The sequence below is a fragment of the Adiantum capillus-veneris genome, chromosome 29, assembly GCF_014529385.1.
Source record: "Adiantum capillus-veneris isolate H3 chromosome 29, ASM1452938v2, whole genome shotgun sequence".
NCBI classification, from domain to species: domain Eukaryota; kingdom Viridiplantae; phylum Streptophyta; class Polypodiopsida; order Polypodiales; family Pteridaceae; genus Adiantum; species Adiantum capillus-veneris.
This window is the reverse complement of record NC_140959.1, coordinates 87,996,727-88,012,763: the sequence shown is the minus strand read 5'-3', so window position 1 is coordinate 88,012,763 and position 16,037 is coordinate 87,996,727.

The window sequence follows — 16,037 nt, the reverse complement described above, 5'->3', positions numbered from 1 at the left end:
TCCAAAAATTCTGAAAAAAATTGAGCTAAAAGTTGAGATCACGAGCTACATCTTTCATGTTGAACGCTCCTTCAGATTCGGGGTTCTTCTCTACTTAAAAAATTTAGCCAAATAATGTATTGTTTGTGGCTGCAAAGGTCTTTTGGTGGTCCCCTTTGAGTGGATATCTCTCTTGCCTTCAAGTGTAAGCTCCTTCATGTGTCTGAAAACATGACCTAGAGTTTTGAAAAGATTGGCAATCATCTAGATGGAGGTATTATTGAAATTTGAAAGTGGGGTTGAGGTTTGAAAATGAAAACTAGTGAATAAAATATTTGGTAGGGTGGAATAATATATATACATGAAAAATATATTAGAAAATACTAAACTATATATATAATGTAATTTAGAATATATATATTTAATGCTTAAGGTCAAAAGAGAGATCAACAAAGAAAGCTTACTTATTTATGCTACATCGTGATTGATTAGCATAAGTCTTATTTATTTAATAAAGGCTAAAACGTTTGTGAAAAAGGGAAGAAAAAATCAAAAGTAACTTATATAATAGGAAATATTTTTTTGTAAAAGGAAAAAAAAATATATGGGGGTTTCCATGCATGGAAAAGCTTGCCTCACTAGTTAGCATGCTGAGTATGCTAACTAGCATGCTGAGTATGCTAACTAGTATAGCTGAGTATGCTAACTAGAATACTAGCTGTGCTAACAAGCACAATTAGTCTGTATTGTAGCATACGAGGCATACTCATCAGCATACTAGTTAGCATGCTGAGTATACTCATCAGCATGCTGAGTATGCTAACTAGCATGCTGAGTTAGCATACTAGTTGTGCTAACTAGCATACTCATTAGCATACTAGCTAGCATACTCATCAACATGCTAGTTAGCATGCTCCCAGCATGTTAGTTAGCATGCTGAGTATGCTAACTAGCATACTAGCTGTGCTAACAAGCACAATCAGTGTGTAGTTTAGCATACGAGGCATACTCATCAGCATGCTAGTTAGCATGCTGAGTATACTCATCAACATGCTAGTTAGCATGCCGAGTATGCTAGTAAGCATAGCTAAATATGCTAACTAGCATACTAGCTGTGCTAACAAGCATAATCAATGTGTAATTTAGCATATGAGTCATTGTTAACCACATCAATGTGTGCTAAGAAAAATAGAAGGCCTGCTAACTAGCATACATATTGTGCTAACCAACACACTTATTATGTTGAACAGCATAGCCAGCACACTACGAATGCTAACTAGCATAAATCAGCTTACCCGTTATGCTACTTAGCATTCTCAGCTGTGCTAACTAGCATACTCATGAGCATACTCATGAGCATGCTCATGAGTATGCTAGTTAGCATATTCAGCTATGCTAACTAGCATACTCATGAGCATGCTAGTTAGCATAGCTGAATATGCTAACTAGCATACTAGTGAGGCGGTCCGGGGTGGGAAACAAGAAGAGCAACCTCTAGACACCCTTCAAGGCTCCCGTGCTGCTCAATGGGGCTGGGGCACAACACAACACAACCCAAAACAACAAACCCCCACCCAAATCCCAACTACACAAGGGGCACCACCTAGTTTAAGAGCGAACTAGGACGCAAAAGAGGAGAATCGTTAGAGCAACCCACAAACAAGCAAGGAATTTACACTAACCCTAACACCAATGGAACACTCTCACACACTAAAACACGAGAGAGAGAGAGAGAGAGAGAGAGAGAGAGAGAGAGAGAGAGAGAGAGAGAGAGAGATGGTGCTCGGGCTGCTTTGAAGTGTATCGTTAATGATCAAGCAAACATAAATATATATATGTAAGAAAGGGAGAGAGAGGGGAAGGGGGTGCTTGTTGCACTAATGCCTTCTTACAAATCTGTCATGACAAATCAAAGTGAGATTAGTATTTGTTTAACATAGCTTGCGTAAATTTCACCACAACACATCACAAGAAAAGCCACCCCAATCACTGTCTTAAGGCCAGGGGAGTCCTCTCCACCCTGTCGCCCTCTTACAGTATGTGGGATTTATGGCTAGATTGATGACAACACCAGAGACAAGCTATCAAGAACTTAACAAAAAAACACCAAGATACTTACGCATCATTGTTGCCCATTACTTCACGTTGGAAGGGAAACAAAGTATCCAAGCTTAGTCCAAATCCACCCTCCTTGATTCAGCAAATGTTGGGCTTACACTAGTAGGAGAAATGATAGATTTCCTACTCTCAATTGAATGATCACTCTCTCTCTTACAATGGCATAGAGTTCCCTTGCTAATTCCCTATTACAACACATGCACATGCATAAGACAATGAGCTTCCACTCAAGAGCTCCTTCTAGAGAGGTTGAGCTTGGCTTCTCAAGCTATAGCATAGTGCTCTTGCTTATGGCTCCTCCTTTTGTGCTAGCTACACCCTCCTTTTATAGCAATTTTGAAGGCTAGGGTTACTCCTCTAACCATGGTTGGGTTAGATTTTCAGCCATTTATCTAATTTCTTTTGCTTGGGATTATCAAGAAGTTGGTGGGGAAAGAGAGAGGAGAGAAATGGAGGTGATAGGACTTTTCATAGTGGGTTAGTGTTAGTAGAGTTCTTTCTTCTCCACACACACACACACACACACACACACACACACACACACACACACACACACACGAGGAGAGGAAAGAGAGCCAGGTATGCTCCTTCCCTCTCCTCATTCTCATGTTCCCTTCCCCTCTTTCTCTCTCCCTCTCTCTCTCTCTCACACACACACATACACACACATAGTGTTTTTGAGAGAGAGAGAGAGAGAGAGAGAGAGAGAGAGAGAGTACAAACAAAAACAAAAACGCACACACACATACATAAACAAAGAATGCACACACACATTGCGAGAGAAAAAGAGAGAGAGAGAGCATGCATAAACAAAAAACGCACGCATTGAGAGAGGAAAAGAGAGAGAGAACATGCATAAACAAAAAACGCACACATTGAGAGAGGAAAGGAGAGAGAAAACATGCATACGATCCAAAAAAACGCACACACATTGAGAGAGAAAGAGAGAGAAACTAATTTAACGTCGTAGGAAACTAATTAAATTAAAAGACCTAAAGATCTAGCCGACGAGGAGTTGAACTCAAGACCTATTATTCAAGAGGGAAATGGCATAATCAATCTATCATACTTGGCATGGGTGATAGAAAGGTTATACCATTTATCTCTTTTTATTGGCACACACATCCACACACGCGCACACACACAAGAAGAAGAGAGTTATAACGTCGTAGGAAACTATCTTAAAAGACGTTAAAGATTAGGTTATATGTAGACTTACATTAAATTAGATTTAGGTTTATTTTTAACTAGATTTACGTTTATTTAAGCTAGATTTAGATTTACGTTATATTAGATTAGATTTAGGTCTCCATAGACTGCGATGCCTGCATGAAGCGGGTGAAGAAAGCCCTCAATGGAATATAGGGTATTGCTGCCTTCACTCATGGTGGGCTCCGTCGATCCAAAAGTACTGGTGAAATGTCTTCAGAAGATAGGGAAGAAGGTGGATCTTCAGGGCGGCAAGAGTCACTACATCCCCGACACAATGACCATCTAGACAACCTCTAGTCATTAGACTTACGTTTAGATTTAGCTTTATTTTTAGTTAGATTTACGTTTATTTAGATTTACGCTTATTTACATTAGATCGAGTCCACGCAAGAATTACTTACGGTTTAGGGTTTAGAGTTAGACGAATAGTGAAAAGATCTACTGTGAAAAGATGTTAAGATGAAGTGAAGTGCTACAGCTAGAGAAGAGGCAAAGGGGTTTTGTCCACTACATGCAGTATCATGTAGACGTGGGTGTGTAGATTTCTTGTGCCCACAAATATAGGTATTGACCAATAAAGACGAGATTATAACCCGGTGGTTCTGATCTCCGTGCACCTCTAGACCGAGGTGTGCGGGGATTGGACATGACTAGAGAATGTGAGGTAAAGAGAGAGAGAGAGAGAGAGAGAGAGAGAGAGAGAGAGAGAGAGAGAGAGAGAGAGAGAGAGAGAGAGAGATAAGATGAAGAATGCCAATAGAATATTAAATTTGTTGTCCAGGTTATAAGTCTTTTATCCTCATTATGAGTAGCGACGAGGATGTGGGACCGTCCAACCGAAACACCTATCTCTCAACGAGGGTCTTATGTCCTTGTAATCAATGCAAGCATGCTGTGCGACGGACAAGACGTGTTTCTTTGCAGCACGTTCGCGAATTTGGCGAGTTCGATCCATCTATTATAGATCGAGTTGTTGCCAATTATAACTCGTCGGACTCTGACGCTGGCCAACAAGCAGCAATATTGCAACCCAATAGACGTGTTCGCAGGCGCTTTGGTCAAGCAGCATATGTGAGGCCACAAGATGTAGCCTCTGACAGCTCGGGGGATGATCATGCAGAGCACATTTCCAACGAGGCAATGTTTGAGCCCGAGATTGATGAAATGATCGAGACGATCATGGATTCAGAAAGGCTTATCTATGATGATATGAAAAGTGAAGCCGATACACCATTGTATAATGGAGCACGTATGTCTAGATTGAAAGCACTCCTGGTTCTTCTCAACATGCAGGCAAAGTTTGGATGGAGTGACACTAGCGTCACAGCGCTTTTCAGGTGATCTATTACAATTAGTTTACTTTAATAGAACTCGTCTAGACACCGGCGTTCTAGTGGTGGCGGTGGCGGTTGTTGTGGGGATTCCGCCACCGATGCCTCCACACCGCCTCGTGTTCGACGAGGCTCTTTACCCTCCCCTTCTTTGCCCGCCCCCACACCAGCCACAACATCGCCATCTAGGCCAGGTTTTGCACGGCTGACTGTTCCTAGAAGCTACACACCTCTACCTACTCCGCCAGGAGCCACCCCACTCGACACTCCTCGCTTCGGGGCCCAGACGCCGGTGGAGACACCTGACGTCCGTACCCCCATCGACACGCCGCTAGAGACCCCTTCCGGGACACCCAGGTTCATGCGTCACCGGCCAGAGGGCTTGCCTTACTCCGTCGACATCAGCGGCGGCATCATCATGGATGATGACGGCAAGAAGGTGATCTCGCGCATGCGTGGTCTTTGCTCTCAGCTGTTTAGACACTACATACTAAACAAATGGAGTGAAGTACCAAGTGATTTAAAAAACAGAGTCATCAGCATACTTCATGATGAGTTTCCCGTTCCAACACGGGATCAGCGCTTCAATGAAGACCTGATGAAGATTCGAATGCGCGAATACTGCAAACACAAGCGTTCTGAAGTGCAAAAAGCAATCAAGAATGGGTGGAACAGGCCAGATTGGCTAGCCAAAGAAGATTGGAAGAATGCGAAGAAAGCAGCGCGCGAGAATCCCGACAAGTGGAAGCAACAAAAGGATGCAGCCAGAGCGCGAGTAGAGGCAGGGAGCTCGCACCACTTGGGGAGCGGTGGATGGGCATCATTTGAGGCCGATTTTGTAAGTCTTTTCACATTGCTCTTTATGCATGTTCGATAGTTTAGGGTTTATGAGTTTTTTAGTTCTAACATAATGAAATCTTTGTATGTTTTGACAGTGGTCGATGACAGCGCTTCGCCCACACCGTACGAGCGCGAGTACGCAGGCAGGAAGGGCTTAAACGCCCTGATGGACATTCTCAGTTCTCGCGGCGGCATGGTTAGTATTAGGGTTTACTCTTTTTTATTTTTTGTATTGTTTTATAAATGTCGTTATATGTTTATACTTACTGAAAGCTGTCTTATTGTCTTTTTTTGCAGAATCCGACAGATACGCCGCTTGGACGCGATGAGACGTCTGACTAGACGACGTCAGTTTAGCCGTAGCTAGATAGCATTAGTTTAGGGTTTCTCATAGCTTATGTATCATAAGACGGATTTTATACGTCTTTTTGAACCATGTATATTATTACATTTGTCACCGCAGTTCCTTTTGCCAATCAATTCTTTATGCCTATGATGTTGTACAATTGTCATTATTACATTTGCCAATCAATTCATTTTGCCTATGATGTGTACAATTGTCAATTTTGCAAACAATGCGTCTTGTGGGTGGCTATTTTGGGTCTATTATCTACCTTTGCACTTTTTTTTAAAAGTGAATCAAGTACAATATGGTTGATGGGTGGGAGGGCATTCAATGCCCTGCCACCAAAAAAATATTCTCTCGGACGTCGCTATAAGCGTCGCTATTTATGGCTCTGTAGCGTCGCTATGAGCGTCGCTATAGTCTTCTGTGTAAATGTCGCTATAGGCGTCGCTATATAGCGACGCTCATAGCGATGCATATAGCGACGCCTATAGCAACGCTCTCGTAGCGACGCTCTCGTAGCGACGCTCGTAGCGACGGTTTTAGCGACGCCGGGGGTTATAAAAACCCAATGTATTTCCGTCGCTAACAGCGTCACAAGAGCACACAACCTCTTGTAGTGAAGGTGGATTTTTTACAAGGTTGATGCTCCAAGTGTCTTGAGTAGGGCCAATTTTGACGCTTGTTGACGGTCCACTAGCTTTGACGGTACATTTTTTCTCCACTCTTGACCTTCCTTGAGAGACAAGGTAATTGAAGCTGAGTAATCAACCACCATGATGCTGTCTTTTAAGAGAAGAGGCTGAATTTTGTGGTTGTTTTGATAGATATGGGTAAATTGGAGGAGGAAAAATGAGACTAGGTGGTCAATTTTGGAATGGAATTGTGTGTGGGAGGTATGAGTTCACCATGGTTTCTCTTATTCTTAAAGGTTGAGGAGAAGGTGAGTAGGGTGTAGAGAGGAGTGGTGAGAGAGGTGGGGATGATGAGTGGAGAAGTGTGTGTGAAAGAGGAAAATGATAAAGTGGAAGAGAGAGTGTGGCTGCATAGCATGGGAAAACTGGGGTCCACTAATAAAATCATAGCTCACAGCTCGTAGCTCAAAAAAATATGAAAAAATTTGAGGCAAAAGTTCAACCCACGAGCTACAACTTTTGTTTGTATCACCTTTTCAAATTCGGAGAGCAAGTGAACTTTAAAAATTCAGCAAAACCGACCATTTTTTTCCACTGCACAAGGTCCTTGTGGGGTCCTTCTTTGGATGATTCTTTTGAATACCTCCAAGAGTGAGCCCTCCATAGTGCATGTATGCATGCCACCTACCCTTGACCTTATTTGGTAGGTCTATAATTGAAGATATTGTTGAGATTATGATAAGTGAATAGTACAACTAAGAAAATCAAATATTGAGGGGTCTAAAAAATATGTACATGTCAAATATAAATAATATAAGTGGAAAAAATATAAAGGGGTCAAAAGAAATCTCTTTCATTATGAGGCTACCATAAAAAGATAAATATTTTTGGTGTTCTAATTTTTTAGAAAAAAAACAAAATAGATGTAGGAAGGGAAAAATCACAATAGTGAAAAAATATACACATAAATAAAACTAGTTTTTTTGGATTTTTGTTGGGGTGGAGTTACACCAAAAATAAGAGAAGCTTACATGAAAATATTTCTATATGGAATAATGAGTATGAAAAATGGTAAGAAAAAATTGTGGTAATGGTGAGGCAATGTACAGAGCATAAATAACACACACCTAGGTAGAAATATTTAAATAAATACCAAAATAATTATGAAAAAATATTTTATTTAGGCCCTATATACAAAGAAATATTTACATACGCATGGGCCATAATATACTTATATTTTTTATATTTTTTATTTTTTTGGCTCAACTAGCCCAATGACTAGCTAATTGAGGGTTTTTTATTTCAGTAAGGAGATATGGGAAAAGTCCCCTAACTCACACGCACCTATATACAGTGAAAGGGTGAGGGTAACCACAGTGTTTGAGTGATTTGATAGGGTGAGATAACTCACTATGGCAATTACAGAGAGCCGAAAAAATGGCTATCATTAGCCCTCCCCCAGGATGATGGTATATTCATGTACCATCATAAAGAATCTTTTCCAAAGAGAGTGCTTCAGAGTCCTTGACAAGATCTTCATTGTTTGGCCCCTTGGAATTTTGGTTTGTGTTACACTCATGCTTCATGGAACAATACTTACATGGGATAGTTGCCTTTTGTTCTAGTAGATCCTTTGGTAGAAGGCGACTCAAGTAAGGCTTCAAGCGATACCCGTTTACTTTCCTGGAGTGCTCTTTACCATTCAAGTCCATAAGCTGATAGTAACTTGAATTGAAAGCCTTCTTGACTATGTATGGCCCTTGCCATCTTGTTTCAAATTTGGCATCAAAACGATTGTCAAGTCGATTGTCATACCTTAGCACAAGCTCTCCTTCCTTGATGCCTTTGTCCTTCAGTTTCTTGTCGTGCGTTTCTTTCGCTTGTGTGGCTTTCCTCTTGTAGCACTCATATGCTGCTTCTCTTTTCCACTCAAGCTCCACTAACGTAAGAAGTCGATCCATCCATACCTCTTGATCATCTTGTGCTCCTTTGTCATGAAGTCGCATTGTTGGAATGTTGAGCTCGATAGGCTGCAAATCCTCTTGACCATAGACCAAGTGAAATGGTGTGAACTCCGTGGCTTCCCTATATGTGGTTCGATACGCCCACAAGGCACCATCCAAGAAGTCATCCCACAACTTTGTCTTGTTTTTCACCATCTTTCTAATGATGCCTGCAATGACACCATTAGCTTTTTCTACCAAACCATTAGATTGGGGATAGTAGGGTGTACTGTGACGATGTAGAATGCGAAGTTCTTCACAGACTTCTGTGAGCAATCCCTTTCTAAACCCTGGACCATTATCAGAAATAATCTCCAAAGGTGTGCCAAATCTACAACAAATGTGAGTGTAGACGAATTTGCTCACTGTCCTCTCATTTACCTTTGCCACACTTTGTGCTTCCACCCACCTAGTCATATAGTCTACAGCCACTAGAATGTAGAGTTTACCATTTTTTGTCCTAGGCAAAGGACCCATAGCATCAATGCCCCACTTTTCAAAAGGTCCATTTGCAAGCACGATTTGCCTTGGACCATAAATCAATCTTCTATTCCCATTCACCTGACAATTGTGACAACTTTTACACCAATGTTGGACATCCACATGCAGACTTGGCCAAACATACCCCGCAAGCAAAATCTTTTTCACAGTTAATTCTTGGGAAAAATGACCACCACATGCCTCTTCATGCAAACCTTTTAGAATGGCTGGAATTTCCGCGATAGTTTGTACTCTTCTGCACACTTGATCCTTCCCTCTTTGATAGAGGGAGCCTTCTAGGAAGAGATAGAAACTTGCCTTCTTCATGAGTCTCCTCTTCTGAGCCTTCGTGAAGTCTTGTGGAAACTCACCCTCCAAAATGTAGCCGATAATGGGAGCCAATGACTCCAATCCCTGGTATCTCGGTTGCTTGACAGCTGCTGCCACCATGATGACCTGCACTTCTCTCTCAACACGTGTAACTGCTTGTTGTGCAAATAAATCGGCATCTTCATTTTGTTTCCTCGGAATATGATATAGTTACTTCTTCAAACTGATTAAAAATCTTATGAATGGCATGAACTTTTGTCCTTAACCTTTCATTCTTGCATGCCCAAATGCCTAAAATCTGTTTAACAATGAGAAGTGCATCTCCCTTTACCATGAGATGTTTTATCCCTTGGCCAATGCACATCTTCAAACCATGAAGTAGTGTGTCGTATTCTGCTTCATTGTTGCTAGTTGAACCTGGTAGATTGACCTTCTCTTTCATGACCACCTGTCCACTTGGGTTGAGCAACACTAGTCCTCCCCCTGCTTTCCCTGTGGCTCGTCGAAAAGCTCCATCAAAGAACAAGGTAAAAGCATTGTGAATACTTTTTGGTGGTGGCAATGGTAGGGTCTTTACTTGAGGCACCTTAATTTCCTTCTCATGTACCCTATAAGTGAGAATCCCTGCCAATTGTGCACGCACACTATCTTCTACCTTGAAAGAGTATTGAAACTCTTGCAACTCCATAATCCACTTTGAGATCCTAGTACTAAGATTCATTTGAGATGACACCCAAGGGAACAAATTCTCTGCGGTGAGGATTACAAAAGGTTTTGGGAGCAAGTAGGATCTAAACTTTCTCACCGCAAACATGAGAGAAAGCATCATGAGTTCTGCTTTTGTGTAGTCTCTCTCCAAAGCATTCATGACCCTACTAGCAAAGTAGATGGGTCGCATCCTTGTACTGTGGGGATCTTGTTGTAGCAACACAGCACCAATTGTTTCCCTTCCAACACTAGAGCTAACAAAGAATGTGTACTCCCAACAAGGAGGCATGAGTGTTGGTAGCTCTGACAAAATGACTTTAATGTTACAAAAATACTCTTCAAGCTCATCAGACCATGCAAATTCTACTTGTTGTGTCAACTTTTGCAAAGGATGAAGCAACTCCGAGGCTAAGTGAATGAAGCGTGACATATACTTCACCTTCTGAATGAAAGAGATGACCTCCTTAAGACTCTTCGGTGATGGGAGCTCAATAAGAGCCTTTGCCTTTGAAGGATCCACCTCAATGCCTTTATAGGAAACCTTGTGACCGAGCAAGATCACTTCATCCTCACCTATGTGGCACTTGTCGGGGTTGAGTTGACCTCCCATGTCGTAGAGCTTCTTTAAACCTTCTTCTACCCTTTGTAGATGCAATGATTTTGAGCTATAAATACAGAAATCATCAATGAACACCCTAATTGACTTTCCAAAGAATGCTTGAAACACCATGTTCATGAAACGTTGGAATGTTGCAGGAGCATTTGTCAGACCAAATGGCATGACTCTAAAAGCATAACAACCCCAAGGAGTGATAAAGGTTGTTTTCAATTGATCCTCCAATGCAATCCCTATTTGAAAGTAACCTGAGTAGCCATCACACACAGTGTACTTCTCATGACCAGCTACCTCATTTAGTATCTCATCCTGAAATGGGAGGGGAAAGTGATCTCTTTTTTTTGCCTCATTGAGGGGACGGTAATCCACACACACCCTCCACTTGACATTTTTTTTAGGAGTGACAACAACAGGAGAGATCCACTCTGAATTCTCCACTGGATAAATGAAACCTGCTGCTAGAAGCTTCCTTACCTCCTTGAGTAGAGCCTGTTCCTTTATAACTCCTAGCCTTCGTAGCTTCTGAGCTTTAGGTGTGGCCTCAGGCTTTAACTCAATCTTGTGTTGAACAACATCTACCCCACGCACGTCGGTGTAGTCTTTAGCAAAAAGCCTAGGAAACTTCCTTAGCACACATTTGAACTCCTCTCTTTCATCCTTTGTAAGTGTTGTAGACAACATACCTTCTAACATTCCTTCATCTTCCACCTTTTGGTTCTCTTGGGAACCTACCTCTTCCAAACCTCGACAAGAGGTCTCTTGGTTGCTTGGCTTAAACCTTACCCCCATGACTTCGATGGAAGACTCCTCTTCAGTAATGCTGCTGCTACTTTCTTCTTCTGAAGTGCTATCGGTCCAACCTTCTTCCGTCTCACTTTGAGATGATTCTTCATGGAGCTCCTCTTGGCGTTGCTCCTTCATGTCAAAGACAACCTTCTTATGATTGTCATTCCTGCAAATTAATTTCCCACTCTCCCAATCCTGCAAAGCTCGCATTTTCATTAGCCATGGTCTTCCTAGGATAAATGGATAACCGCTTCCCTTGGTCGACATAACATAAAAATCCACTGCCTTCTTAATGCCAAAGGCCTCCACAAAAACATTTTTACAAATGCCTACGCACCTAGCCTTGCTATTGTTTGCCATTTTTACTTTGATTTCAGGTGTCTCATGGATGTGCATGCCTAGTCTTTGCATGAGCCCTTCTGTCATGATGCAAATTTGTGCACCCCCATCCACTAGACCTTTCCTAACCAATCTTCCTTTTATGTAACAATCTAGCACAGGTGTAATATCCTCGTTCATTTCAGCATGTGCAATTTTTACAATAGGAAAACTCTCTTTTACCTTTCTCCTAGTGCTAACTGCCTTTGTTAAATCCCTCCTAACTTGTGGGCATAATGCAAGAAACTGAGGCCATGAGATATCAGGACCCTTACCTTGCATGTCTTCCAATAGGTTGTATGGAGCCATACCATGTCCAAGAGGGAAGTCTTGGAGATTGATACGACGTCGAGTCCTCTTAGCTTCCTTGGTCTCCTTTGCCTTCTTGCCTTGTCCATGGTCACTCTGTGATGGGACACCCTCTTTCTCTTTACCTTTTCCTCGGCCACGCTTAATGCCATTTGCTTCCATGTCAACCTCATTTGAGTTTGTCACCTCTACCACATGCACATTTGGATCTGGCAAAGGTGGAACTCCTTCTACCCCTTGTGGAGGTGGTCTTGGTCCATTTGGCCTTTGTAGAATCCTTGGTTGTTGACCAGCTCCTTCTCCTGCATTCATCACTGGGTAATTCAAGTTAGGTCTCCCTGGATCTCCATGGGGCCAAGGAAAATTATACATCCCATGTCCAGACTCTCCGCAATTCCAACATTGCAAGACTCTCCTAGTTCGTGGTGGATCTCGCTCTTCTGACTTCTTTGCTTGTCTCTTTGGACCTACAGCTTGTGCAAGGTAAATTGACAAGCTGCTTAAAGATTCATTTAACTTCTCAATCACTTCAGCCGTTACCTTAGGAAGCTCCTTAGATGTTGATGCTTGTGACTTACCTTTGGGTCTAAGACCTTCTATTGGAACCTCTCCCCTTAAGCACTTGAGTTTCCTATACTTCTCAACAGCCCTAGTTTCCGCTGCATCAAAAGTAGCAGGTGCACCCGCCTCAACTTTTACCTTAAGGTAAGGAAAGAGTCCGGCTATGAACCTCTCCTTCTTTAAAAATTCTGCACCATCACCAGGGTTAGCAACATTTCGTATCCATAGAGCCTAAAGATGTAGAAACTCTTGCTTGTACAAGTAGTAGTCATCTAAGTCTTTTTGTTTATGAGAAACAATGTCTTGCCATAGTTTTTGAGTGTTTTGGGGATCAAAGAAGTATCTCTTAAAACAATTCAAAACTTCTGTGTAATTCCCCTTAACTTCCTCAGGCAAAGAGTCAAACCAAGTACTAGCATCTTTCCTAAGGACCACCTCAAACATTTCTACATGTTCTTGATCAGTTACTATCCTCTTGATACGGCAAGACATCTTGAAATTCGCTAGAAATAATTCTGCATCCTCTCCAGGCTCTCCAAAGAAAAGAGGATATCCAGACATTTGGCGTTGGCTCTCCATTGAATTGATTTTAAAGTGACGCGTTTTTGTTTTTTCTTTCTTTAAAAGATTTACACAATAATATTTTCTAAATTGAAATCTATTCTACAATAAAATAAAAATATTCATATCAAATGACCTATGATAATCAATAAGAGGTAGGATGACAGGGTTTGGTGATGCGAGAATTTCTCCTACTCTTTGGGCACCAAACATGAACACCATACGTTGTTGAAAATGGATTTTCCTACTAATTGCAATGTTTATTCTAATGTGTGGAGTGAAATGGAAGGGGAAAACCTCTATTCCTGGGCCATTATCCACGGTCTATGCATGACCTAATGCTTAAAACAAAACAAAAATATAGACGTCCAAACTAAGGTCGTACCTAATGAGAGGCAAAATAAAAGGATTTACTGAAGCGTTTATCTCGGCCAACCTAAGAGGACCTAAAATTCTACGAATGACACGTTGAAATTGCAACTTAGTACTAACAATTATGTGTACCTTTTGCCTTGCAATGGGAATGAAGGGATCATACAAATTTTCGTGATTCATGCAAACTACTTGACTATGCTAAAGGTTGATTCTACACAAAAATACACAAGCCGTCCTCCGTGGGGGCACCAATTTGAGGCGGTTCGGGGCGGGCAACAAGAAGAGAAACCTCTAGACACCCTTCAAGGCTCCCGTGCTGCTCAATGGGGCTGGGGCACAACACAACACAACCCAAAACAACAAACTCCCAGCCAAATCCCAACTACACAAGGGGCACCACCTAGTTTAAGAGCGAACTAGGACGCAAAAGAGGAGAATCGTTAGAGCAACCCACAAACAAGCAAGGAATTTACACTAACCCTAACACCAATGGAACACTCTCACACACTAAAACACGAGAGAGCGAGAGAGAGAGCGAGAGAGAGAGAGAGAGAGAGAGAGAGAGAGAGAGAGAGAGAGAGAGAGAGAGAGAGAGAGATGGTGCTCGGGCTGCTTTGAAGTGTATCGTTAATGATCAAGCAAACATAAATATATATATGTAAGAAAGGGAGAGAGAGGGGAAGGGGGTGCTTGTTGCACTAATGCCTTCTTACAAATCTGTCATGACAAATCAAAGTGAGATTAGTATTTGTTTAACATAGCTTGCGTAAATTTCACCACAACACATCACAAGAAAAGCCACCCCAATCACTGTCTTAAGGCCAGGGGAGTCCTCTCCACCCTGTCGCCCTCTTACAGTATGTGGGATTTATGGCTAGATTGATGACAACACCAGAGACAAGCTATCAAAAACTTAACAAAAAAACACCAAGATACTTACGCATCATTGTTGCCCATTACTTCACGTTGGAGGGGAGACAAAGTATCCAAGCTTAGTCCAAATCCACCCTCCTTGATTCAGCAAATGTTGGGCTTACACTAGTAGGAGAAATGATAGATTTCCTACTCTCAATTGAATGATCACTCTCTCTCTTACAATGGCATAGAGTTCCCTTGCTAATTCCCTATTACAACACATGCACATGCATAAGACAATGAGCTTCCACTCAAGAGCTCCTTCTAGAGAGGTTGAGCTTGGCTTCTTAAGCTATAGCATAGTGCTCTTGCTTATGGATCCTCCTTTTGTGCTAGCTACACCCTCCTTTTATAGCAATTTTGAAGGCTAGGGTTACTCCTCTAACCATGGTTGGGTTAGATTTTCAGCCATTTATCTAATTTCTTTTGCTTGGGATTATCAAGAAGTTGGTGGGGAAAGAGAGAGGAGAGAAATGGAGGTGATAGGACTTTTCATAGTGGGTTAGTGTTAGTAGAGTTCTTTCTTCTCCACACACACACACACACACACACACACACACACACACACACACACACACACACGAGGAGAGGAAAGAGAGCCAGGTATGCTCCTTCCCTCTCCTCATTCTCATGTTCCCTTCCCCTCTTTCTCTCTCCCTCTCTCTCTCTCTCTCACACACACATACACACACATAGTGTTTTTGAGAGAGAGAGAGAGAGAGAGAGAGAGAGAGTACAAACAAAAACAAAAACGCACACACACATACATAAACAAAGAATGCACACACACATTGAGAGAGAAAAAGAGAGAGAGAGAGCATGCATAAACAAAAAACGCATGCATTGAGAGAGGAAAAGAGAGAGAGAACATGCATAAACAAAAAACGCACACATTGAGAGAGGAAAGGAGAGAGAAAACATGCATACGATCCAAAAAAACGCACACACATTGAGAGAGAAAGAGAGAGAAACTAATTTAACGTCGTAGGAAACTAATTAAAATTAAAAGACCTAAAGATCTAGCCGACGAGGAGTTGAACTCAAGACCTATTATTCAAGAGGGAAATGGAATAATCAATCTATCATACTTGGCATGGGTGATAGAAAGGTTATACCATTTATCTCTTTTTATTGGCACACACATCCACACACGCGCACACACACAAGAAGAGGAGAGTTATAACGTCGTAGGAAACTATCTTAAAAGACGTTAAAGATTAGGTTATATGTAGACTTACATTAAATTAGATTTAGGTTTATTTTTAACTAGATTTACGTTTATTTAAGCTAGATTTAGATTTACGTTATATTAGATTAGATTTAGGTCTCCATAGACTGCGATGCCTGCATGAAGCGGGTGAAGAAAGCCCTCAATGGAATATAGGGTATTGCTGCCTTCACTCATGGTGGGCTCCGTCGATCCAAAAGTACTGGTGAAATGTCTTCAGAAGATAGGGAAGAAGGTGGATCTTCAGGGCGGCAAGAGTCACTACATCCCCGACACAATGACCATCTAGACAACCTCTAGTCATTAGACTTACGTTTAGATTTAGC